The sequence below is a fragment of the Pinus tabuliformis genome, chromosome 5_1 (genome assembly GCF_031772625.1).
Source record: "Pinus tabuliformis cultivar Carrire ecotype Pingquan chromosome 5_1, CPIR1, whole genome shotgun sequence".
Classification (NCBI taxonomy): domain Eukaryota; kingdom Viridiplantae; phylum Streptophyta; class Pinopsida; order Pinales; family Pinaceae; genus Pinus; species Pinus tabuliformis.
In genome coordinates this window covers 115,204,048-115,227,576 of record NC_142305.1, presented here as the reverse complement: position 1 = coordinate 115,227,576, position 23,529 = coordinate 115,204,048, and positions in this window count along the sequence as shown.

Below are 23,529 nucleotides of genomic sequence, written 5' to 3'. Positions count from 1 at the left end.
GCTCGAATTAGTCAGTTGCTGGGGCTGGAGGAGCAGAGTAGATTTGATCTGAGGAGCTGGTGGGATGTTGTTGCTGTTGGTGCAGAACAATGTCTATGGAGATAGAGCTGAGGTAGGGGGAGTCACTGCCTTGACAGATTTCTAGCCAAAGAAATCTAGATCCTGGTTGCAGCAGAAAAGGAGGATTTAAGGGGAGTGATCCCACATTTGGCGGGAGGATTTTGTGAAGGATATCAAGACTCAGAGGGATTCTAGAGGAGCTTCTTCCTTAGAGGGTTTCTTGCGCCAAAGAAATACAGATCCAAATCTTGCTGGATTAGCAGCTGGAGAGGGAGAAGATAACTAGTCCTACATTTTCGAGCAGAGACGGCAGTGAATGGTCCAAGGGATCAAGATAGATTGGATGGAGCATCCAATTTTGTCATCTGGAAGGCCAGGATCTTGGCGATCCTTGACAAACATCACATCAAGGACTATGCCTTGAAAGTAGTTGTTGTTCCGGTCGACCCTGGTCCATTAAAGAAGTACGAGGAGGCCCAAGCAAAGTGCAAGTGCATGATCCTAGATGGGGTCAAAGATCATGTAGCACCACTGTTAAAATTGGCAACTAGGGAAAACTCCACATGGGTCATCTTATTTATGGCAACTGATATTTTTCTTGGATTCCTCTCTCCGAGAGGTGTAGGATTGATCTAAAGATCATCCGATTCCGACATGTACAAATGAAGTTAGGAATTTTTATTGATTATGTTCAAACTATCAAGGTCGGCCTTTTCTATATGTCGGCTCACCTAATCCAATAGTCACGTCTCTTGACCCCCACCAATTAGTATATATAGAGGTGCCTTTCTCCCTCACTAAGGACACATCCAAAGAGCAATACAAGGCAACATAGAAGGAGAAGGAAACTCATTCAAGGAAGAGAAGGGTCTCTGTTTTAGGGCCGCAGGTTAGGGCAACTTCAGCGAGGAAGGGAAGGATGTTAGGGTCATTCTAATGACTGTTTTGAAGTGCAAATGAACCAGCATTGAGTCCATATTACCGGAGACTGTTTTTGGGCTGTTTGTGGGAAGGTTCAAATCTATTTTGGGCAACGGATTGCACAGGAGACATTGCAGGTAGGCTGAGCACCAAATATTGGGTTGTTGGGTGAGTATAGGGGTTGGTTTTAGCCCTATATTCCAAAGTTTGATAGTAGCAAGGAAGGGAAACTATGCCACAACTGTAGGAGGCTTGTTGAGGGTATTTGTGTGGGTCTGTTGTGGAGACAAAAGCTACAACAACTTGCTGAGCTAGGCCGCAAGCCATAGCCAACAACTTGAGGCTGTTCTAGGTGCTGCGTTGAGGGTTATTCACCCAGTAAGGGGCAGCATGATGGTGGAAGGGTCTCACCTTGGAGAGCCGCAACCCTAGAAGCTTGAAGTGCTGAAGTTTATGAAGGTTTTAGGGCTGACATATTTTTGTGTTTGTGCCCTAACCAGTATACAAAATTGCAGTATAGAAATCTTCAGTCCTTGGTGCTAGAATTGCAATTTCATTAAGTCAACTTCATGGTTAAGAACTTTGATGTCATATTTCTTATTTGGCAAGTCAGTATTGACTTTAAATCATTGTACTCTATCTCTCTCTCTTTGCTGAACTATTGAAGAATTTATAAGAAGAATTGATCAAGGGTTTCCCCACATTGGGGGTTGTCCCTGGCTGGTGCCACATCTTGTGTCCTCTTGTCTTGGCTTGTCTTCTACTATTTATGTATATATTCTATTTGCATTTTACTATCATGTTGATATGATTGCTAATCTGGATATGGATATTGGGCTAATTAGGGAAACTGAAGTAAAATTGGTTTAAAGCATGGAACATGTCATTGTTTCACAAATTAACAACCACACATTGCTGAGAAGGAAACAACACGGGAGATGTGGGAGACGCTGACCACCTTGTACCGGGGCACCTCCGTCCAATGGAAGATGCTATTAGAAAATCAGCTGAGACATTACCAGATGTAGAAGGGAGAAGAGATCGATCCCTTCCTCCTCAGGTTGCAAGGGATTCGCGACTAGTTGACTTCCGTGGGGTCTACACCAGATCCTGAGTTCATGGTCAGGACTGCCTTGAATGCAGTCACCAAGGACTAGGAGACATTTGTCCAAAGTATCTTGGGTAGAGCGACTCTCCCCAGTTGGGAGGAGATGTGGGCAACTCTTCGACAAGAAGAGATCAGGAGATTGACCAAGGCAGGGAGTAGTGACAGAGGAGCTTGGGTTAAGGAGGAGGAGGAGGATGCATCTCTCGCATCATCGGGACAGCAAGGGCAGCAGAAGCGGAACAAGAAGGATTTTTCCAAGGTCAGATGCTTCAATTGTGGGGAACTTGGATATTATGCCACTTAGTGCCCCTGGAAAAATGGCAAGGAGGAGGCTTTTAAATCAAAGGCCGCTCCGGCAAAAGCTGACAGGGAAGGCGAGGATGACGATTGTGCCATGAGTGCTCATGCGCCTCTGGAGAAGAGGTGAGGCGACATGGAGTTGTAGTCAAGAGGACTACATGGTGGGCGGGATCCTTAAGGTCACCAAACTCTTGGATCAAATATGGCTATGGAAGCCCTTAATGACAATAGCAAAATGACGGGTGTCGGTTGGTGCGAGGTGTGATGGAGCGACAATGGCAGAATTAGAGTGCCAAAGTCTAAGGCAGCACAATGGATGTTGCAGTAGTGCGAGAGGCACATAGTAGTTTGCAGCAGCGCAGTAGCAGCAGAGGGTCAGCGTAGATTAGCAGCAGAGGTCGCTTCAGCATCACAAAGCATCCATACTGACCAACATGTCAATTTTTGGGTGAAGTTTAGTTACTTACTTCTTAGTAATTGAGCTGCAGTGCAGTAGTTAGCAGTGGCAGTGCTGTGGGCAGCGTTTTGATAGGGAGTTGTAGTACAGATGTAGCAGTGACAGTGGCAGAATCATGGGTAGCAGTACAAGAAGCAATGGTGTAGTGGATGAAGGGCATCGGGCCAAGCATCAGTAGCACATAGGATCGATGCAGTGGATCAGTGTAATGCTTCTATGGGGAAGTATAGCTAGAGCTCATTCCTCACTAAGAGAGAGTGTTGATTTTGGGTAGCATCGGATGTACTCTAGCTCCAAAATTTTGTGGAGGGGCTAGAACACATGAGATCTCCAGAACCCAAAAATCGTTTGGAGAAATTCCACCCAGATGAGGAGTTATTAATATTTTTAATGGGTTTGTAAGTCAAAACTTAGGAAAATAAAAATATTAATGGGTATTAATAAGAATATGGGTGAGAAACTTCTAAGTGACGAGGATCAAGTCTGTTTTAATCTTAGCCGTTGTTTAGGGACTTAATCTCGACCGTTGATTCAACAACATGAAAAGTATAAGAGGAGGCTTGAGGGTCAGTTGGAGAGAGACTTAAGAGATCAACCAGTTCGATTTTTCTGGGGTGTGGTTTGCTGAGAAACTGAATAGGTGATTTGAGTTGCAGTGAGAGGGGCAGTTCGGCAGAGGGTCTTCAGTCCAAGGCCGAGAATACATAGCGGAGAGGCAAAGCAGCACTAGGAGAGACAACGCAGAGGGAGAGTGAAGTGTAAAACTTCCGGATAAACAGAAATATATATAAAAATACTTTTATTAATAAATGAATTACAGATAGGTGATGATTTACAATGGGTTGCCTGGCTTATATACTGCCATGTGCACCCTTTGGGAAAGGGCATGATCTTATGATCGTGCCCTTTCATCTAACTAAACCTAAAATTAAACAATAACCTAAAATTATCTAATTTTTTACATAACATTGCCTTCCTCTCGAAAGAATGCTTTGTCCTCAAAGCATACGCAACGACGGATGTTGTTGACAAAATGCTTCATTCTCCCACGAAGCGTCTTCTTCGGTAAGTCTTTCCACTTGATTATATATTCCAAAATGATCAAGGTCGCACACTGTAAAAGTTCTTGGATTAATCTCTCAATTTCCGTTTTTTGGAGATGTGGATATCGGTATGGGTTGATGTTGACAGAGTCTGACCCTGCCTTAACTTCTATTCTATGCTCAATTTCCCTATTAGGCGGCATCTTCATAGGTAGGTCTTGAAATACTTTTTCATGCCTCCGAATCAGATCTTGTATCTCTGGTGATTCTTCTCTGGTCATATTTGCAGATAACATTTCTAATTGGTGACATTGTATTGCATAAGCAGGTGCTCTTCTGCGACTCGGCTTCATCATCTGAGATGATGATACAACTTGATTTTCTGGTGCTTGGAATCCGTGTAGCTTGTACTTCTGACCTCCCCATTTGAATTTTATAAATTGTACTTGATGGTTGGCGGCATAAGTACCTAAAGTTCGTAACCATTGGATACCTAAGACTACATCTACTCCTCCTAATGGTACTGTGAAGAATGGAGACTCTAGATTAAAGTCTTGAATCTGCAAATTGACCTTATGGCATTTCCCTACCTTTTCAATCTTCTTACCATTAGCTACCATCACTTTCATGTTTGGTAAGGGAAATGAAAAGATATTGAGTCTCTTTGCCACGGTTGCATCTAAAAAATTGTGTGTGCTTCCAGAGTCGACGAGAACCACTACGTTGTTCTTCTTTATGTGTCCTTTTAACTTTAAAGTCTGAGGTTGTGATATACCTGTCATAACTGATAATGATACTTGTGGAATACTTCCATCATCTAGTTCTGGTGAGAATTCTGGGGCGTCTTTTGTGTCTTCTACGTCATAATCTTCACTGTTTGAATCATTGGTTGCTTCACAACTATATAGGTTCTTTGGTTCTTTTCCTTTAGCACATCTATGTTTGGGGTCCCACTTCTCACCACAGCGTTTACATTTACCCTCTTTTATTCTTTGCATTTCCACATTCGATTTTTCATCTTCACGACGATGCGGTGGAACATATCTTGTATTATTTGAGTCCACATACTGGGGTATCCTTCGTCTTGCATAAGCTTTTTCCGCTGTTGACCAAAATATTGGTTCGGATTTCTTTTCGGCTGTTTTTGCTTTTCGTCTTGCTACTTCTATAGATGTAATGTCATGCATCTCAAGTTCTGCTTGTAAATGGGTTTTGAGTCCCGAGATGTATGACTGAATTAGACGAGATTCTGATAACCCAGGCACTCGAGTTACTAAGGTCTCCCATTCTTGAGTGTATTCATCCACACTTCCTTTTTGTCGTAATTTGATGAGTTTTGAAAAGAACTCTTCTTCCTTTACACCTTGGAATCTTTTGAAGAATGCATCTTTAAATCTCCTCCAGCTAATGACGTGTGTTGTCTTTTTCCACCACATATACCAGTTATATGCTTCTCCCTCCATTTTCATGGATGCATGTCTGAGCTTTTCGTCATCGTCAGTGATGTCATATATCTCAAAGTATTCTTCTGCTTTATTTATCCATGCAACATTGTTTTTTTTCGTTCCCATCGAATTTAGGCATTTCAACCTTTACCCTCTTCTGGTATGTGGCTAATGGTTGAGCAAAAAAAGGGTGTTGATTATTAAGGGTATCCCAACGTTGCTTGTTTGTAAAGGCAGTGTTACTTGCTTCTTGGTGGGGTGCCGCTGATTTTCTTGGGGATTCAACCTTTTCATGAGAATTTGTTGACTTTGTTGAATCTGATGAGAGATGTTCTTGATTTTCTTCACCATCTTTTAATAGCTCTTCGGGTGTACAATTCGACTTTTTACACTGACTTTTCAGCATTGTTAAGACTTCTCTGAAGTTTACTCCTGTTTGGACATGTTGACTTTCCATCTTTATCTCTATTCGATTTTTCGTATCTTCCAGATTTTTGATTTTGTCCGCTTGCTCCCCAAGCTTGCTTTCGACTTCATTTAATCTTTCACTGACCTCATCGTGGTTGTTATTTATCTTTTGCTCTGCATCCAACAACCTTTTTTGAAAATCCGCCATTGTCATTGTCGACATTGAGCGGTTTTGCGGGGGCGTGTATTTATTTGCCAGCGAAAATATTTCCCTCTCTTTTTTTTTTTTTTAGCTAAAATAAATTTTAATTAATTAAAATAAATTTAATTAATTAAATTAACTTATATATATAAATTTTAATTAATTAAAATAAATTTAATTAATTATATATATATATATATATATATATATATAACTTTTTAATTAATTAAATTAACTTTATATATATATAACTTACAACTAAATTAAAGTTATATGTTATATAATTTATAATATATATCATATATATTATATAATATATATTATATATGTGTTATATATGGATGTATTACTCTATAATTATTTTAATGATTGAATGGATAGTCACGTAATGGACAGTGACGTCCAAACGAAAATGACACGTTTCGGTCAGTCTGGGCAAGGATAATAACCCAGAAAATGAAATGCGAACCTCAGTGCTGTCACCGCAGAAAAAAGAACGCCGGAATTTCAGTGTTTATCACCGCAGGTTAAGTCACACGGACCCGCAGAGATTATTCGACGTAGTCGCAGGCAATCGCTTTGGGTGAGTAGAGTGTCGATGATGGATGGCGGAGCTGGGGCGAAGTGATGGGGACGGGAATAAACCGATGCCTCCCTCTTTTCTCTTAAACCCCCCGTGAACTTTAATGCCTTTCTACAGCGGGCTTGAGAAGGACCGAATAGAATATTCGACAATGCCAGCAAAGATGTAAATTTGACTCTTTATGTGAGACGGAAAGTAAGTTAAGTAAGTTTTATGGATAAGTTTTATGTTGTTGGGAGCACTTTAAATAATTTCTACGCGGATACCATGCCCGGCGTTAGCGTGAAACGTATGGCATACAAGGCCCCAGGCTTTAACAAATTTGGAGGCGATGCGGAAGAAGGTGAAATTTGCAGCAGATTGCGGCACGTGCAGAGGACTGTGGACGGGGTTTGCGGTGGATTGAAGGGTGATTCGTACAGTGAAGTATGACAGAACAGCGGTGGTTTGACTGTGTATATGGACGTGGACAGGGCAGAATGAAACTAGCAGTAAGCACAGACAACAGACTGTACGAGGGGCGAACAAGAGCTGTAGCAGCGGTTGGCTCCGATACCAGATGAAGTGTAAAACTTCCGGATAAACAGAAATATATATAAAAATACTTTTATTAATAAATGAATTACAGATAGGTGATGATTTACAATGGGTTGCCTGGCTTATATACTGCCATGTGCACCCTTTGGGAAAGGGCATGATCTTATGATCGTGCCCTTTCATCTAACTAAACCTAAAATTAAACAATAACCTAAAATTATCTAATTTTTTACATAACAGAGAGCTCTGACGCAGTGGAGGCTAAGGGGTCTTAGTGTGATAGTGATGCAGTGAGGCAGTGTCGCAATGACGCAGTGTCGTAGTGACCCAACTCCTAGAGGAGGTGACGTAGTTCCAGCGCAGAGCTTGGGGCAGCCATCACTAGGAACAATGTAGTCACCTATGGGGTTTGTTCATCTGTGTCTGGATAGAGGTACTTATGTCAGGTTTATTCTTTGTTGGGTGAGCCAGATTTGGCACCCTAGTTGTATTCAGAAATCTGCTTAATAATACAAACCCTCTATATGCTGCACTGGTTTTCCCGCATTGGGTTTTTCCGTAACAGTGCCCCTTGTGTATTTGTCTTGTTCTATTTCAATTCATGATCTATATGTATGTGTAGTCTGCAATAGTGTTTTCATCACTTTTTAAATAATTAAATAACTTGTTGAATGTAAAAACAAGTAGGAGATAGTGAACTAGAGATTGCAGTAGGATTTTGATGTGCAGATTCAGATTTTTCATAGGTTGATGAGGCCATCATAGTTTTTTTGTTAGTTTTTTCAACAGGTGAGAAACCCTCCATCATCTTCAACTATAGTGAGTTTCTAGCGGATGCAATTCATGAGCAGTTCTTGAAATTTTGTATAGAGGGAACCTTCAAGTATACGTCAGTCCTAGTCTATTTATTTTTATACCATCAGGCAGACAGGTTTCAGTTTCCACTACAAAAATTGGATGAGCAAGGGAATGCTCAATCAGTAATTCATTGGACTTCCTTGGTAAGGAAGCATTCCAATGAATTTACCTTCACTGAGTATGTTGATCAATTCTTATATACAGTGTCTTGCTTATTGAATAATAATATTGAGCCAAGGATAGGCCCTGAAATAAAACGATTTCTTCATCTAAGTGAGCAGACCAAAACAGGTGACTGGTACTTGTACCAGAATTATACAGAAATCACGGTCTATGGGTGTGAATTGCCGCCTTACAGGTTGCCAAAGTTTGTCCCAATGAGAATTTTCTCATTAGAGTACATCATACATATGATTAACATGGACAAGCTGATTTTGTGGCAGCCAAGAAGAAATCCCAATTTACAATTAAAGCACAGGTGGGCCCTTTCATTTGCATACCAGGGCAACAACTAAAGAAGTAGACATCCTCCTCAAGCAGATGAATTTCAAGTTCAATTTCTCTTGATGACCCGTTGGGAATAATTTCAAAGCTAAGAGTAGAACATAAGACTACTCCCTACATTCACACTCCGAGGCCAGAGATTGAAAGATACATGAACCATGATCAATGGCTGGAAAACACCTTGCAGGAAGCAGAAGAACAGGTCATCTCCACAACAACAACATAGACTCCAACACCACAGGAGAAGCATGAGAAGAGGCCAAGGGAAGATGTTTCCCCTACAGTCACAAAAATCCCATAGAAGGAGTTTCTGATTTACAAGAAGAGACAAAGGACCAATCCAATAGAAGAAACCTTTCAAGAGGAGAATGTATAGTCCACTATAGTAGTGACAGGTCCCCATACTACAAGCAAAAATGAAGAAATTTTTATAGGGTCTCCATCCTTTTCTGCCTCCCAAGAGGCACTAGATACCTCTTAGTCAGGAGAATTGGTTCATGACCAAGCTGAACCAAACATATTTGCTAAGTATAGAGAAATTAAAAAGAAGAATGAGATGCTAAAAGATACAACTTATACACAGGTTGGAAGTAGACAACATCCTGAGAAAGAGAAAGGGAAAATGCAGATAACCTTCCTACAGGCTGAGGTCCCTTTCCCAAAAACTCCAGAAGATTACAAGAAATCAATCTTTTCCTTCAATATTGATCAAATTCATCCAATTGATCAAATAGACCTGCATAAGCAAACAGGGGAGATGTTGTACTCGACCTTGACAACATCAGCAATGGCAACTTCTAGGCTGCAAGCATCAGTAAACAACATTCAGTCCCAACTCAAATTAGTGAAAATCTCTTCTCTGGCTAAAGACACAAAAATCAAGTCTTTAAAAGATCTAGTAATTAAACTGGGATATGATCCCAACAATGTAAAAGTTGCAGAGGAGATTGTTAGAAGGAAGAACGCTGACATTGCAGCACTACAAAAACAACACAAGCTTCTCTCCACAGAGGACCCATAGACTAAGGAAGTTGGACAACTAGAGAAAGAAAAGGAAGACATGTTCAGAATTATTATTGAGCAAAGTGGACAGATCAAAGAAATGGAGGTTGAGATGGAGAAATTGTTAAAGGAAAGAGAACAGTCAACACAATTGGCAGCCATTCCACTCACAACAGTTCCTATTGCATCTACATCAGCAGCCATTACAGTTGAGGCACAATCTATAGATTCTTCAGAAGAACTAATCAAAGCAATGGATGACCTATCAATTAGAGGACAGGAAATTGAGAAGCTGAAAACTCAGCTAAATAATCTCCAGGAGCAGAAGTTGAAAATTGACAGTGCATACCTAGTAGAGCTGCAAAAGACTCATAAATTAACTCAAAAAATTGAACAGTTGGAGAATGAGTCTGCAATGGCACAAACACTTGCACATGCAAAAGAAAGTATTTGGATAGAAATAAATGAGGCCATGACTGAAATATGGCCCTCTATTGAGATCATTTTTGAGCAGGAGGAATTAGTACAAAGATCTAAAGGAGTCATTGAAGAGGTGAAAGAAGATTTAGGACAGAAGCCAGGTGAAGCCACTGCTTTAATTAGGATTTTGAATTCGAAGACCAAAGAAGAATTGGAGGAGTTTGAGATTGAAGACAGGACAGAGACAATTTTGGAAGTGAGGAGGGTCCTTACAAAAAGGAACCTTATGCTTTAGCTGGAAAACAAGTGCCACAACTTAGAGTCCAGCATTCAGAAGTTCCACAGAAAATTCAATGTGCTAAATCTAAAGGGGTTGCCAGGTTTGATAGGAATTGGAGAGAAGTTGATCATGTTAGATGATTATCAGAAGAAATTGTATACTAATACAACCTTAACCGCTAATACCCACATTATGCAAACAAAATCACATGCCATATACATGTCTCGAGATTAATCACCTCATCCATGGTGAAAACCTTCACAATTCAAGGTTTAAGGCCCCTTAATTAAAGTTTATGAAAACCCACTTTATTAAAGGTTAATTCTTTAGGCGAAAATATATGCGCATTTCCTCTTAACCCTTATAACTCAACCCTTCATGATCCTTTGGTTAACTCTTATTAACCGAGCATATCAACCTTACCATAGTCTGGAGACTTTGGTTAAACCCGACTTAAACCATAATATCTTTACCCCGCTTATTTCTATTATTTCCCGTATAATAGAAATATTACATAAACTCACACTTAAACATTACCTTTTTGCCTTTGCACATTTACCGATACTCAACCTTTCGCTTCAAATCTACACCATTGATTTCTTCCTTCCGATCAACGGTTATCGCGCGATCTCCAATTTTCACCCATCCCGCCGAAACTCAAAGAAGTCCGACTTCTTTTAAATAACCCATCGAGTCCGCCCGGTGTGTTAACCTACACACTTATTCGTGCGTAATTACCGTCCGATATATCAACCATTGAACGGTCACGATTATTGAAACTCAACGACGTTTTAAGCCCGTTGAATAAAACCTCATCGCGTCCGTTTTCTGGATTAAACCTCGTTCTTTTCCCTACGCGATATGCGTCTGATCAATCACCCAACGGATGACTGTGATCTACCCGGACTTCAATTGGATTAAGTCATGGTTCATAACTTTCTCGGGTCCGGAATTGAAATACCGCTTACGACTTTGAGACCGCACGAGAAATAGCTTCCCGCGTATGAAAACTGCCTTTCCATTCTGATTAACACCCATGCATCTGCACCACACGATGACTGTGGATCTCCTTCCATTCGACGACTACGATATTTTCTCCACCATTCCTCGTTCGTTGTTATTATCCGTCGATCTAGACAATCCGACGGTTTCCGTTGTGCTAGTCAATCGATCCCAATCTCGATTGAAACTCTCCTCCATTCTTTTATTGGTGGAATTGCGTTAAACACACATTTATCTCTGCGCTCTGTCTTTCTCGATTTCGTTTGCACACACATATCTTTTGCAACAACACTTCGTTTATAAAGAATTACAATCTAGTCACATATGTACTCTACACAGGGTTGAAATCGAATTTCTGTATTCGTAAACAAGTATTTACATAGGTTCTTCTCTCAGGCTTGATTTCCAATATTAGTGGCCTCTGTTTCCCTATCTGCCCGTAGGCTTACAATCAAGCTCTATCTAATTTTTGAATTCTAATTCACACTCTAACGAACTAACTCTTCCTATGCCTTTTAGGCCTACATTTATACAAAAGGTTTTATGAACCAATTTTGGTTCAGATCCTTAATAATTTCAACTAAATCCTAAGAATCCTCTCAATCCCAGAAATTATGAACTAATTCCTAATTTAAGATCTAGAATTAATTTCCAATCTATCAATCCCTATGAACTCTCAATTATCCTAATTCTCTCATGTTCCCCTTCATTCGAGAATATTTACAATATGCCTCTCACTACTTAATTAGATCCTATTCTCATAAAATCACTCAAAAACATTAAAATTACATTAATTTGATGCATAGGAAACCAACTTCCTTGAAACACAAGACCCCCTATGTCTACTAAAATACAATGATATTTCTGAGCCGAATGCTCCTGCATTAGGCTCCCAATGTTGAAAACATTCATGATCTCCTGATCATGTGTTCTCATGTGTTAATAAAAAAAAAAAACCTCCAGGGTTCCAATCTTTAGTTTGTAACTGCCCAAATGCCTTGCACCTTTGTTGTTGCTGTATATCTGTTGTCTTTTGGGTCATCTTCCTCTCATCAATCAGTTTGAAATTTTGATTGATCACTCCTTCTGCTGTCATTTTCCTCAACCTGGACTGTTTCATCATCATCTGCCATAATTCTTCAGTCTCCATCTCTAACACATCCTTGAGCTGGTAACAAATCTTGCTTTTATTACTCTGCCACTTGTTGCTGTACTTTGTCCACTCATCTTCAACCTGCTGTTTACTTTCTTCAGCTTTTTCTACTTCAGCTTCTGCTATTATTCTTGAGATTGCTCCAGGTACTGCTGTAGATATTTCTTCCACCCAAACTTCCTGAATATCCTTGAAGATATCTCCTTTTGCAACATCTATTTTCTGCTCCTTGTCTGCAAATTCACTTTCCAATTCTTTAATGTTTTTGTTCCATGGGCTCAGTAGTATCATGGAATCTTCCTTTTCCTCCTTCATACGTCAACAAAAAATTCTTCTGACTGTTTTGCCAGTCTCCTCATTAACCAAATGTGCATGTGCTCCCCCTTGGTTGTCCTCATGAGACAACATAGTCTCATTCTCCATCAGAATGCAATTCTGATCTTGCCTCTTTGAAATGTCTTTGTACATTTCCTTCATCTTCATGTCAACTTCAAGTGATTGCCTATCACTTGATTCTCCTTTATCCATATCACAATCTCTGTGTTTAACTTCATCTCTTTGGTCTTCATGCTGAACTTTTCCTCTATTAAGTAGTGCATCTATATACGTCTTCTGTACCAGTTCAAAATTGTCTTCTTCTGAGAAGTATTCATCATCATATATGGGCTTACAATCTTCTTCAATTTCTATGATACCTGTAGAAGATTTTCCATCTTTATCTACTTCAAAACCTGCCTGCTTACACCAATCATGAGAAACATGATATCCTTTTACCAACATCATTTCTAATTTATCATTACACATGAGACATTTATTAGGCTTCTCATCTTCCTTAACATGTATAATAGTTTGCAATAACTGTTCTTCATTTGCTAAATCTACAACCACACACAAAATGTCAGAAATAAAAACATTAGGCCTGTCAACCTTACTTATCATCATATCCATTTGTTGATCTGAACTCTTCAAAGAGCTCATGAGACTTCCTGCAAGTCTCTCTTCCTCCTCATTCTCCAAACAACTTATAAGATCCTCAATAGATCTCTTCTCAACATCATCTGCTTCAATGATGTCTTCCTGCTCTTGTCCACTGTAGTGAACTTCTTCATTCTCATTCAGTTCTGATTTTACAACCTGAACACTTACTCTTTGGTTTTCTAGCCTTTTCTCCAAAAGACTTAACTCATGCCATAAATTTGCCATCTCACTTGGGATTCCTCCTAAAAGCTCTGTACAATCCTCACTATCTTCTTCTTTGTCACAAGTATAATTTCTTGGTGACACTACTTCATTCTCAATCAGAGTAAAATTATGACCCTCCATCTCTATGATAGTTTTAGATGTCTTTCCATCACTCTTCCTTTTGCCATCTAAGAAAATCAATTTCTCTTTGCCCTTACCAATGACAAATTCTTTACCATAAGATATAACTGTCTCATCTCTACTGGAGATATTTCTTTACTAAGCAAGGAATTAATGAACTCCTTCTGCTATAATAACTCAACTTGATTTTCATTTGAAAGACAGTCATCATCATACTTTGCTTGGCAACTTTTAGCTTCACTCAAGATAGTTCCATAGGATGGTTTGTCTTCTGCAATACCTACATTCACACACAACTTGTCAGTTTTAAAACCACCAGACCTCATGATCTAACTTGACGATTCAATCACCAAGTCCTCCTGCTGTTCCAAGTCCTTTACATGACTCAGAAATATTTCGATGGTCTGCTCTTCAATCTCATCAAGTCCTTCACTTGGTTGCTTGATATCCTTCCCTACTTCTTCTTTCTTTTGGCCATCATCATGAGTCAAACTTCCTCTGCTTTCAGTCTTTGCAATATGCTGAAAAGTAAAACTTTTTCCCAACTGCGTACATGCATTTACATGAGACCTATCTATCTCATCCTCTTTCAGAACATAATTTAGATTCTGCCTGTCTTCTTCCTCCTTTATGACAATATCAACAAATTGTCCTTTTTCACATGTTTAACCCGTAAACATACACAAATTATTAGATTTAAAATCATGTGTCCTTTTGATCTCACTTGAAGTTTTAGTCTTCAAGTCTTCATCTCCACCTAGAACTTCACCCTGTTCTGCTTCACAAATGGAAACCTCCATTTCCAACCTAACTTCTCTGAGTTCTTCCACCAGCCACTTCACTTCCCTCTGCTGTAGCCTTCTCTGTAACTTTTAGGCCATTTCACTGCCTTTTTCCTCAAAACCCAACCTTGTCTTTGGTTTTCCTCTAGTATCATCCTTAATACATTGAGTTCTTTTAACTCAGCAATCTCCTTGTCAATCTCCTCTTGCCATTTGCCTTGGCATCCTCTTTCTTCACTTTTCTTCTGCTGTGGTCTTCCTCAGAACCTCTGCTATGACGATCAATAGTCATCTTCCTCTCCATTTCTATGAGTTCTTCACTCACTCACTATGAGCTGCACATGTCTCTGTAATAGCAAGTTCTCCCTGCTGCATGATACCTCACTAAGCTTCTCTCCTTTGAGCTCAGTCTTTTGGCATCTTTCTGGTTCTCTCTTCTGGAACCATATGAGCACTCCATGCTCTAGACTTCAACTCATCTGCACTTTTGAGAACACAACTGTCCTCTTGTATTTCAAACACAAAATACTAGGGTTCTGCCACTCTCTCTCAGAAACCCTTACTGGCTTCCTTATTCACTGCTCTTCAGGCTGTGATATTCTTGCTGAGATGCTTTACTAATTACTGTTACCTGCATATCAATGATATTTAAAGAAAGATCATTCCAAGCTTTCAAAACCTTGCTGCTGCCAAATTTCTATGGCCACTTTAAAATGCTTCTACTCAGCGTCCTTTTGAGAACACTCTTGTCCTCTCTGTCCAACCTTCATTCGGATTCTTTAGGTTCACTGGCACTTGTTTTTCCAGTCTTTCATTCACTTTCTTCTTTAGAAGACATATAGCTTTCCTTGTCTGTCTGCTTCTATCAATCTTTACTCTGTCTTTAACTTGCAAAACTCAAACTAGAGTTAAATAAAACAATACCTATATGATTTCACAAGCACTCTCCATCCACTCTTCACATTTGAGTGAACCTCCATTTTCCTTAAGAAAACAAACATCACTATGCTTTCTTTATGCTTATGCAATCTCTTTTTAAGAGTATCACTTACTCTAATCTTATGTCATGCCTTCTACTTATCAGATTCAAATAACCTCATCTGCTCTTCCTTTCGCAATCACACTTGCATTCTGCACAATTTTGCTTTAATTAAAAAGAGCTTTAACCAGCTCTGATACCAAATGATACAACCTTAGCCGCTAATACCCACATTATGCAAACAAAATCGCATGCCATATACATTTCCCGAGATTAATCACCTGATCCATGGTGAAAACCTTCACAATTCAAGGTTTAAGGCCCCTTAATTAAACTTTATGCTGAATTACTACATCTGATGAAAACCCACTTTATTAAAGGTTAATTCTTTAAGCGGAAATATATTTGCGTTTCCTCTTAACCCTTATAACTCAACCCTTCATGATCCTTTGGTTAACTCTTATTAACTGCGCATATCAACCTTACCATAGTCTTCAGACTTTGGTTAAACCCGACTTAAACCATAATATCTTTACTCCACTTATTTCTATTATTTCCCGTATAATAGAAATATTACATAAACCCGCACTTAAACATTACCTTTCTGCCTTTGCACAAACCTTTGCACATTTACCGATACTCAACCTTTCGCTTCAAATCTACACCGTTGATTTCTTCCTTCCGATCAACGGCTATCGTGCGATCTCCAACTTTCACCCATCCCGCCGGAACTCAAAGAAGTCAGACTTCTTTTAAATAACCCATCGGGTCCGCCCGACGTGTTAACCCACGCACTTATTCGCGCGCGATTACCGTTGATCCATCAACCATCGAATGGTCACGATTATCGGAACTCAACGAGGTTTTAAGCCTGTTGAATAAAACTTCATTGCATCCATTTTCTGGATTAAACCTCGTTCTTTTCTCGACGCGATATGCGTCCGATTAATCACCCAACGGACAACTGTGATCTACCTGGACTTCAATTGGATTAAGTCACTGTTCATAACTTTCTTGGGTCCGGAATTGAATACCACTTACGACTTTAAGACTGCGCGAGAAACAGCTTCCCGCTTACGAAAACCGCCTTTCCACTTTGATTAACACCCATGCATCTTCACCACGCGATGACCGTGGATCTCTTTCCATCGGACAGATACGAAATTTTCTCCACCATTCCTCGTTCACCGTTATTATCTGTCGATCTAAACGATCCGACGGTTTCCGCTGTGCTAGTCAATCAACCTTGATTGAAACTCTCCTCTGTTCGCTTATTGGTGGAATTGCGTTAAACACACATTTATCTCTGCTCTCTGTCCTTCTCGATTTCATTTGCACACACATATCTTATGCAACAACACTTTGTTTATAAAGAATTACAATCTAGTCACATATGTACTCTACATAGGGTTGAAATCGAATTTCTGTATTCATAAACAAGTATTTACACAGGTTCTTCTCTCAGGCTTGATTTCCAATATCAATGGCCTATGTTTCCCTATCTGCCCGTAGGCTTACAATAAAGCTCTATCTAATCTCTGAATTCTAATTCACACTCTAACTAACTAACTCTTCCTATGCCTTTTAGGCTTACATTTATACAAAAGGTTCTATGAACCAATTCTGGTTTAGATCCTTAATAATTTCAACTAAATCCTAAGAATCCTCTCAATCCCAGAAATTATGAACTAATTCCTAATTTAAGTTCTAGAATTAATTTCCAATCTGTCAATCCCTATGAACTCTCAATTATCCTAATTCTCTCATGTTCCCCTTCATTCGAGAACATTTACAATATGCCTCTCACTACTTAATTAGATTCTACTCTCGTAAAATCACTCAAAAACATTACTTTGATGCATAGGAAACCAACTTCCTTAAAACACAAGACCCCCTATGTCTACTAAAATACAATGATATTTCTGAGCCGAATTCTCCTGCATCATATACCATAGATAGGGATAAGTCAAAGTTTTCCACTATCAAAGGAAGCATCACAATAAAAGCATTCATGGAAGCTTTGGATTTTGATTTGCTTATCAAACATGAGATAAAACACTTATTCATTGTCAATCCTATTTTTGAAAAGTACACCGAGGTGGTTGAAACCTATAGGAAGCTTGTTAAATTCTCCGCTCCAAATGAAGACAGATGGGACAAATTGTTCCAGTTACTTGGGTAAAACAATTTTTCACCTTCAACAACAAAGCAACATTTTTTTAGGCTGAGTCATCGCCAACAATCCTCGAAGATAGTGCCAGAGGATTACAGTAGTTTTAGTTGCTTGCATTTCTGTAGTATTTTTGTAAACTGTTTCTAAGATATTTTGTAAAAATCTTGATATTTCAAATCAAGATATTTTCTTAAGTTTTGTATAAATACTTCATAATTCGAAGTACAAATGTTGGGACTTGTATCAAGAAAGCATACTTCGGTGTAAAGCTATTCCCTGAGCTGAAAGTGATAATTTCATTAATACAAAAGATCGTTCCAGGATTCATGTGTCAGGCAAATTGGTGATGTTTTCCTCTTGTAAACTTGTTATATCTTTGTTTTCATATGTCTTTCTTATTTGTATTGTTTAAAAGAAGATGAAGGGCTGAACTTGTTTAATTACACTTTGTCCTGGCTTATAAGCAATCTATATGTTTTCAAACTGAGATTAAATAGAATTCATGTTAAAATGCTCTATGTTTAATTGAATCTGAATATTTTCCTCCCTTTCACTCCACAAAGCTTCAAAGATCCAATAGCTTGCCTACCTTGCCCTGTTTCAAATATGTTATGATATTTCTATTTCTGATCACCCTAAGACCTTGACTCCATTGCCCAATGGCCTTTTGTTGCAGTTTCAACAAAACATTTCAAAAACCGAACTCTGAACCTAATAACTAGCCTAAAATCCCAACAAAACAAATCTATATCCAATAGAGAGATCCTTCGCTTAGTTTAGAAGGGCTAGCTTCTAAGTTTAAAAGTGGTTTTGTGGTTATCTCTGGGTTTCTTTCACAACCTTAAGAAATTATGGAGTGATAACCTCTGTGAGGGCCAAAACCTCTCCCTCTTGGAGAGGAAAACCCGCACAAAATTCTTCTTATAGAGATTCCAATTGACGAATACCAAGCCCATGACCCCTAACCGATTAGGCCACTCCAAGACCAAGACACCAATCCTCTTCATCATTGCTGAGATAACACTGGAGCCATCACTACTGCACCACCACGATCTTCATTACTGTTGTAACACCATTGCTGCACTTCTATCGAGGTCTTCACCATACCAACGAGATCTCCATATATATGAATGAGATCCACTGAGATCATGACTGTTTCATAGCTGCACCTTCACTGAGATTATAACTTTGTGATTGTGTCTTCATTGATACCATATCTATGCTTAAGATCATGACTGCACCTTTGAGACAGAGTGTCTTCTCATCATGATTATGCCGAGACTGTGTGTGCTACTGTGGGATCCTGAAATCACCTTCATCACTGAGACTATGACTGTGTGTTTCTTCCAACGAGATCTTCCCTGCCACAATTATGCGGAGACTGTATCACTGTGCCACTGTAATTATCCTCGAAGATTGCAGAGGTGTCTACTGTACCCATCGAAGTTGCTGGGCTTGTGGACAAACTCCGAAAATGTCATCCGAAACTATCTTCCTACACCTCCTGTACCCATCCGAAGTTTAGAAAGAAATCCGAGTTTCTGTATTTCTGTGGTGACCCTGGCTGGGTATATATAGTTGTTGCATCTCCATAATAAGCTGACATGAGTGAGGGAACCGTTGTGTCTTTTATTTGAGCCGACATGACATTTATATGCATTTGTAGGTCGACATGATTGTGTTTTACATCGTTTAGCTTGCTGCCTTCTTCAAGAGGATTATGCTTATAGAGTTTAGGCCTCTGTGATCCATATCAAGTTTACAAAAGATTTTTCGGCGAAAATCACATGAAATATCATTTGCCGACGCGTTTCGAACCAACCAGTGTGGTTCATCGTCAGGACAAGTTGAAGAAACAGATCCAGCTTAGCATGTTAAATAGACCGAGCAGAGCCTCCAACGGCTAGTTTGACCAACCGCTAATGTTGACTAATGGACTGGGATCAAAACATTTTTAATAATAAAAAGGAGATAAGTTATAAAAATAATTTAAATTAGTGATAATAGTTTATTAATAAAAAGTTAAAAATTATAGGTTAATTATTCTTTAAAAGGAAATTAGTTGCAAAGGACCACTTCTAAGAATAAATAAATGTGAATACGAGTTAAATGTGACTAAATAATAAAAATAATAATAATAATAAATAAATAAATAAAATAATAAATAAATAAATAATAATAAAAATAAAAATACAATAAATTAAATAAATAAATAATAAAAATAAAAATAACAATAAATAAAATAAAATAATAATAATAATAATAAATATATATATATATATATATATATATATATATAAATAAAAAATAAAAAATAAATAAACAAACAGAACAAAAAATAAATAAAAATTATTATTTATTTTATTTTTATTTTTATTTATTTTATTTTTATTTTTATTTATTATTATTATTATAACAATAAATTAAATAAGTAAATAAAATAATATAAATAAAAATACAAAAAATAATAATAATAATAATAATAAGTAAAATAAATAATAGTAAAAATAAAAATAAGTAATAAATAAATAAAGATAAACTAACTAAAAATAAAAATAAATAAAAATAAAAATAATAATAATAAAAATAAAATAGATAAATAAATAGATAAATAAAATAATAATAATAATAATAATAATAATAATAAAATAAAAAAGAAGAAGAAGAAGAAGGAGGCGGAAAAATGACTAAGCAAGGAGTGCCGGGACCCAACACCTACTGATCTTCCAGCCATCTTCTCTGTTGAGATTGTTAGGCCTCTTTTCAATCTCAAGCGCTTCCCTAAATTTCCGATGGTGGAAGTGCGCAACCTTAGCAATAACACTAGCCTCCTCAATACAGACATGATGATTGGTTTTCTCAGCATGCTCAGCTAAAGCGGAAGACTTAGTTTGCCTATGTCTAAGGTCCGCTGAATGCTCACTAATCCTTTGATTAATGGAGCGACCAGTCTCCCCAATATAGGGGGTCCCACAGGAACAAGGGATCAAATACACACCTTTCATATCTTTAGGGTCGATGGGATCCTTCACTGATCTAAGGGATGCACGAATGGTGTTCAAGGGCCTAAAGGTCACAGGGACATTATGCCTCCTAAGAATCCTTCCAATCTTATCAGTAGTCCCCTGAACATACGGAATATGGACACCTGGAACCCGCTCCTTTGGTTCCCTTTTAGACAAAGAATTCTTGGAAGCTTTAAGGAAAGCCTTCAGGCCCATGTATCTACTATAACCATTCTTGACAAAGACATCAAGGAGATGGGATTTCTCCTTCTCAAAGCTCTGCTTATCTGAGATTCTTAGGATTATGCTTGTTTTTTGAGGGCTTTTAGAGCTTTCTACAGACTTGTATACATTACACATAGGCTCAAGAAGAACATGAAATTGACTCTTTGACATCTTAAGGCTCTCAATGGGAGCTACTAATAAATAAACTTCTTGCTCATGAAATCCGAGCAGCAAGGAATAATAATAAATTCATTTCCCTTGTTTACAAAAATCTTAATTACAATGTCATGAAGTCCGAACCTAGTTACACTTTTTTCAACAGGTCGTATCCCTTAGGTGTTGCGACATCCCTTCTTCTTTCTAGCTGCAGGCCGAAAAGGCCTTGCGACCCCCTCTTTGGCCCTCCTAGGCCTACCACAGGCTCTCCATCCCCTCTTCGGCCCTCCATCTAGCTCCCCTCAACCTCATCTCCCTCCATCCTTCTCTGCTCCCTCTCCTCTCGACTTCCTTCCTCTCTCGACCGTCCTCCCACGGCCTCCTCTCCTCTCTCCCCTTAGCCGCAACCCTCTAAGGGTTTGCAACTCCCCTTCTTGATCTGCAGGCCCTAGGCCATAGACCTTAGGGCTCTTCCCTAGGCCTCTAAGGCCTCCCTATCCCCAACGCTAGCGTCATTAGGTAGAGCGTTGGCTCTTTGTAGCGTTTTCCTTCATCCTCGAGCCCTGATCTATCATTCTAGGCCTTTTATCCCTAGAAATTGGTTTTCCTTAGCCTTGTTTCCCATTTTCTTGGCCTATCTTGCCCTAGCTTGACCTGAAACCCTAATCTAAATGTTAAAGACTAAATACTTGTTTGACTCTAAACACTTGTTTTGCTTCAATTTTATTACAACAATCAAATCATTAACAAATCAGTCATAAAATCACATAATAAATGGTCAAGATTGGTCAAAGTTGATATATCTTGATTTTCATGAGTTTTGGCGACTTGGGCATCTCAAATTTGGCCTAGATCTAAACTTTTTGCTTGCTCGATTTTTTTACGTAAATTGTTGAATCAAGTCTGCAAAATTTTCTGAATCAAAGACTTTAAGAGGGCTAAAAAATCTGAATTTTCAATTTTTGGCAAAATTTTATTATTTTTGGATATATTAGGGATTATCTTGAGCCTCATTAGCTTGCTGATCTGTGATTTATTTACTACTGTTATACATATTTCAGATCTGAAAAATTCGCTGAAAACATACCTTAAGAAGCGTAATACATCTGAATTTTCAGTTAGCTAAGATTATTTGATAATTGGACATATTGTTGTGATATTGGGCAAGCATAAGCATTACTAATTTAACATTTCCTTACTGCTGTCATAACATTAATAAATGCTAAATATTCTGAAGTAATACTGTTGATTCGATTATTTGGGATCTAACTATGGTTTGCTCCAAGTTAAACTAGGATTCCTTAATTTTGCATGAAAAAAACACTCCAATATCTAGCTTGGTGATCTAAGGTGGTTTTTGGCATCATTGTGTTTGGCATCTTAAATTCATTGGTTATTTGGCATCTTGTGGAATATCATTGAAGTTTACACTTGTATCTTGCAGCATTTTTCTTGCTTAAGATTTTATATTAAATATTGTTAAGTACTTTTGCTTTAAGACTAATTCACAAAAAAGGACTTAAGTAACATAAAACAATCTTAGCCGAAGATAATTTCCACTCATCATCTTGTATCAAGCATACCAAGTCTAGATTGCATTAATAATTTACCTCCTAGCATAATCTAGGTTGATAGAAATTTACTTCCTAGCACCTATTTCTCATAATTTTTTAGCTTCTCATCACCTTATCATTTTTTCTCTCACTTATTCTCTCATCCTGTTCATTCTCACATTTAGCACCTGGACATTTAGGTTGGTTTCCAGTTTGGGTGGTGACTCCACTTACTCATCCATTCACAAGAACGTACTCTAGAAGGAATCCTGGTAGCCTAGTTAACCCCGCTCCCGATCCTGAAAAGGTTCTAAGAGCTCGATTAAACAAGTTGCATTCTAGAGATCATTTAAATCTTCACGGACAAGAAGCTCTTCTTGACCTTCATTTGATTTTCATTAATCCTCCAAATCAAGATATCATGGCTGACTTTTATGGGCCTTTCAACTTCGCAAACATCCAGGGGTATCCACATGATCTATCAAATGAGTCAACTATGAACAGCTTGCCAGTCTTTAAGGGAAACAATGCTATCAACGCTGAAGAACATATAAAGAAGTTTGATTGTTCCTCCATAGATATGCTCATTCTACGGACTATAGTCATGAAGATGTCAGGATGTAACTATTTGTCTTATCCTTGGAAAGTAGTGCGATCGATTGGTTCCATGATAAGCCTAATAATTCCTTTGATTCTCTGAAAACCCTCCTCAACTTCTTCAGAGACAAATATGGGGATAAGAGGGAAGGATAATTCTTAGTAAAGGAGTTCAATACCATTAAGAAGAAAGAAAATGAAATGGTGGTAGAGTTTAACCAGAGTTTCAACGAATTACTAAAGGACATCACTCAGGATTACAAGCCTCCTGACAAAATATTATTGGAAACATATCTTGAGGCTTACGATGTAGAAGTTCAATATGAGATAAGGCGGGCTCACCTTGCCACTTTAGCTGCTACCCAAAACACAACTGAAGAGTTAGAAAAAGATAAAAGGGCTTCAAGTAAATCCCAGATCCCTGGCTATGAGATAGGTCCTGTGAAAGTCAAA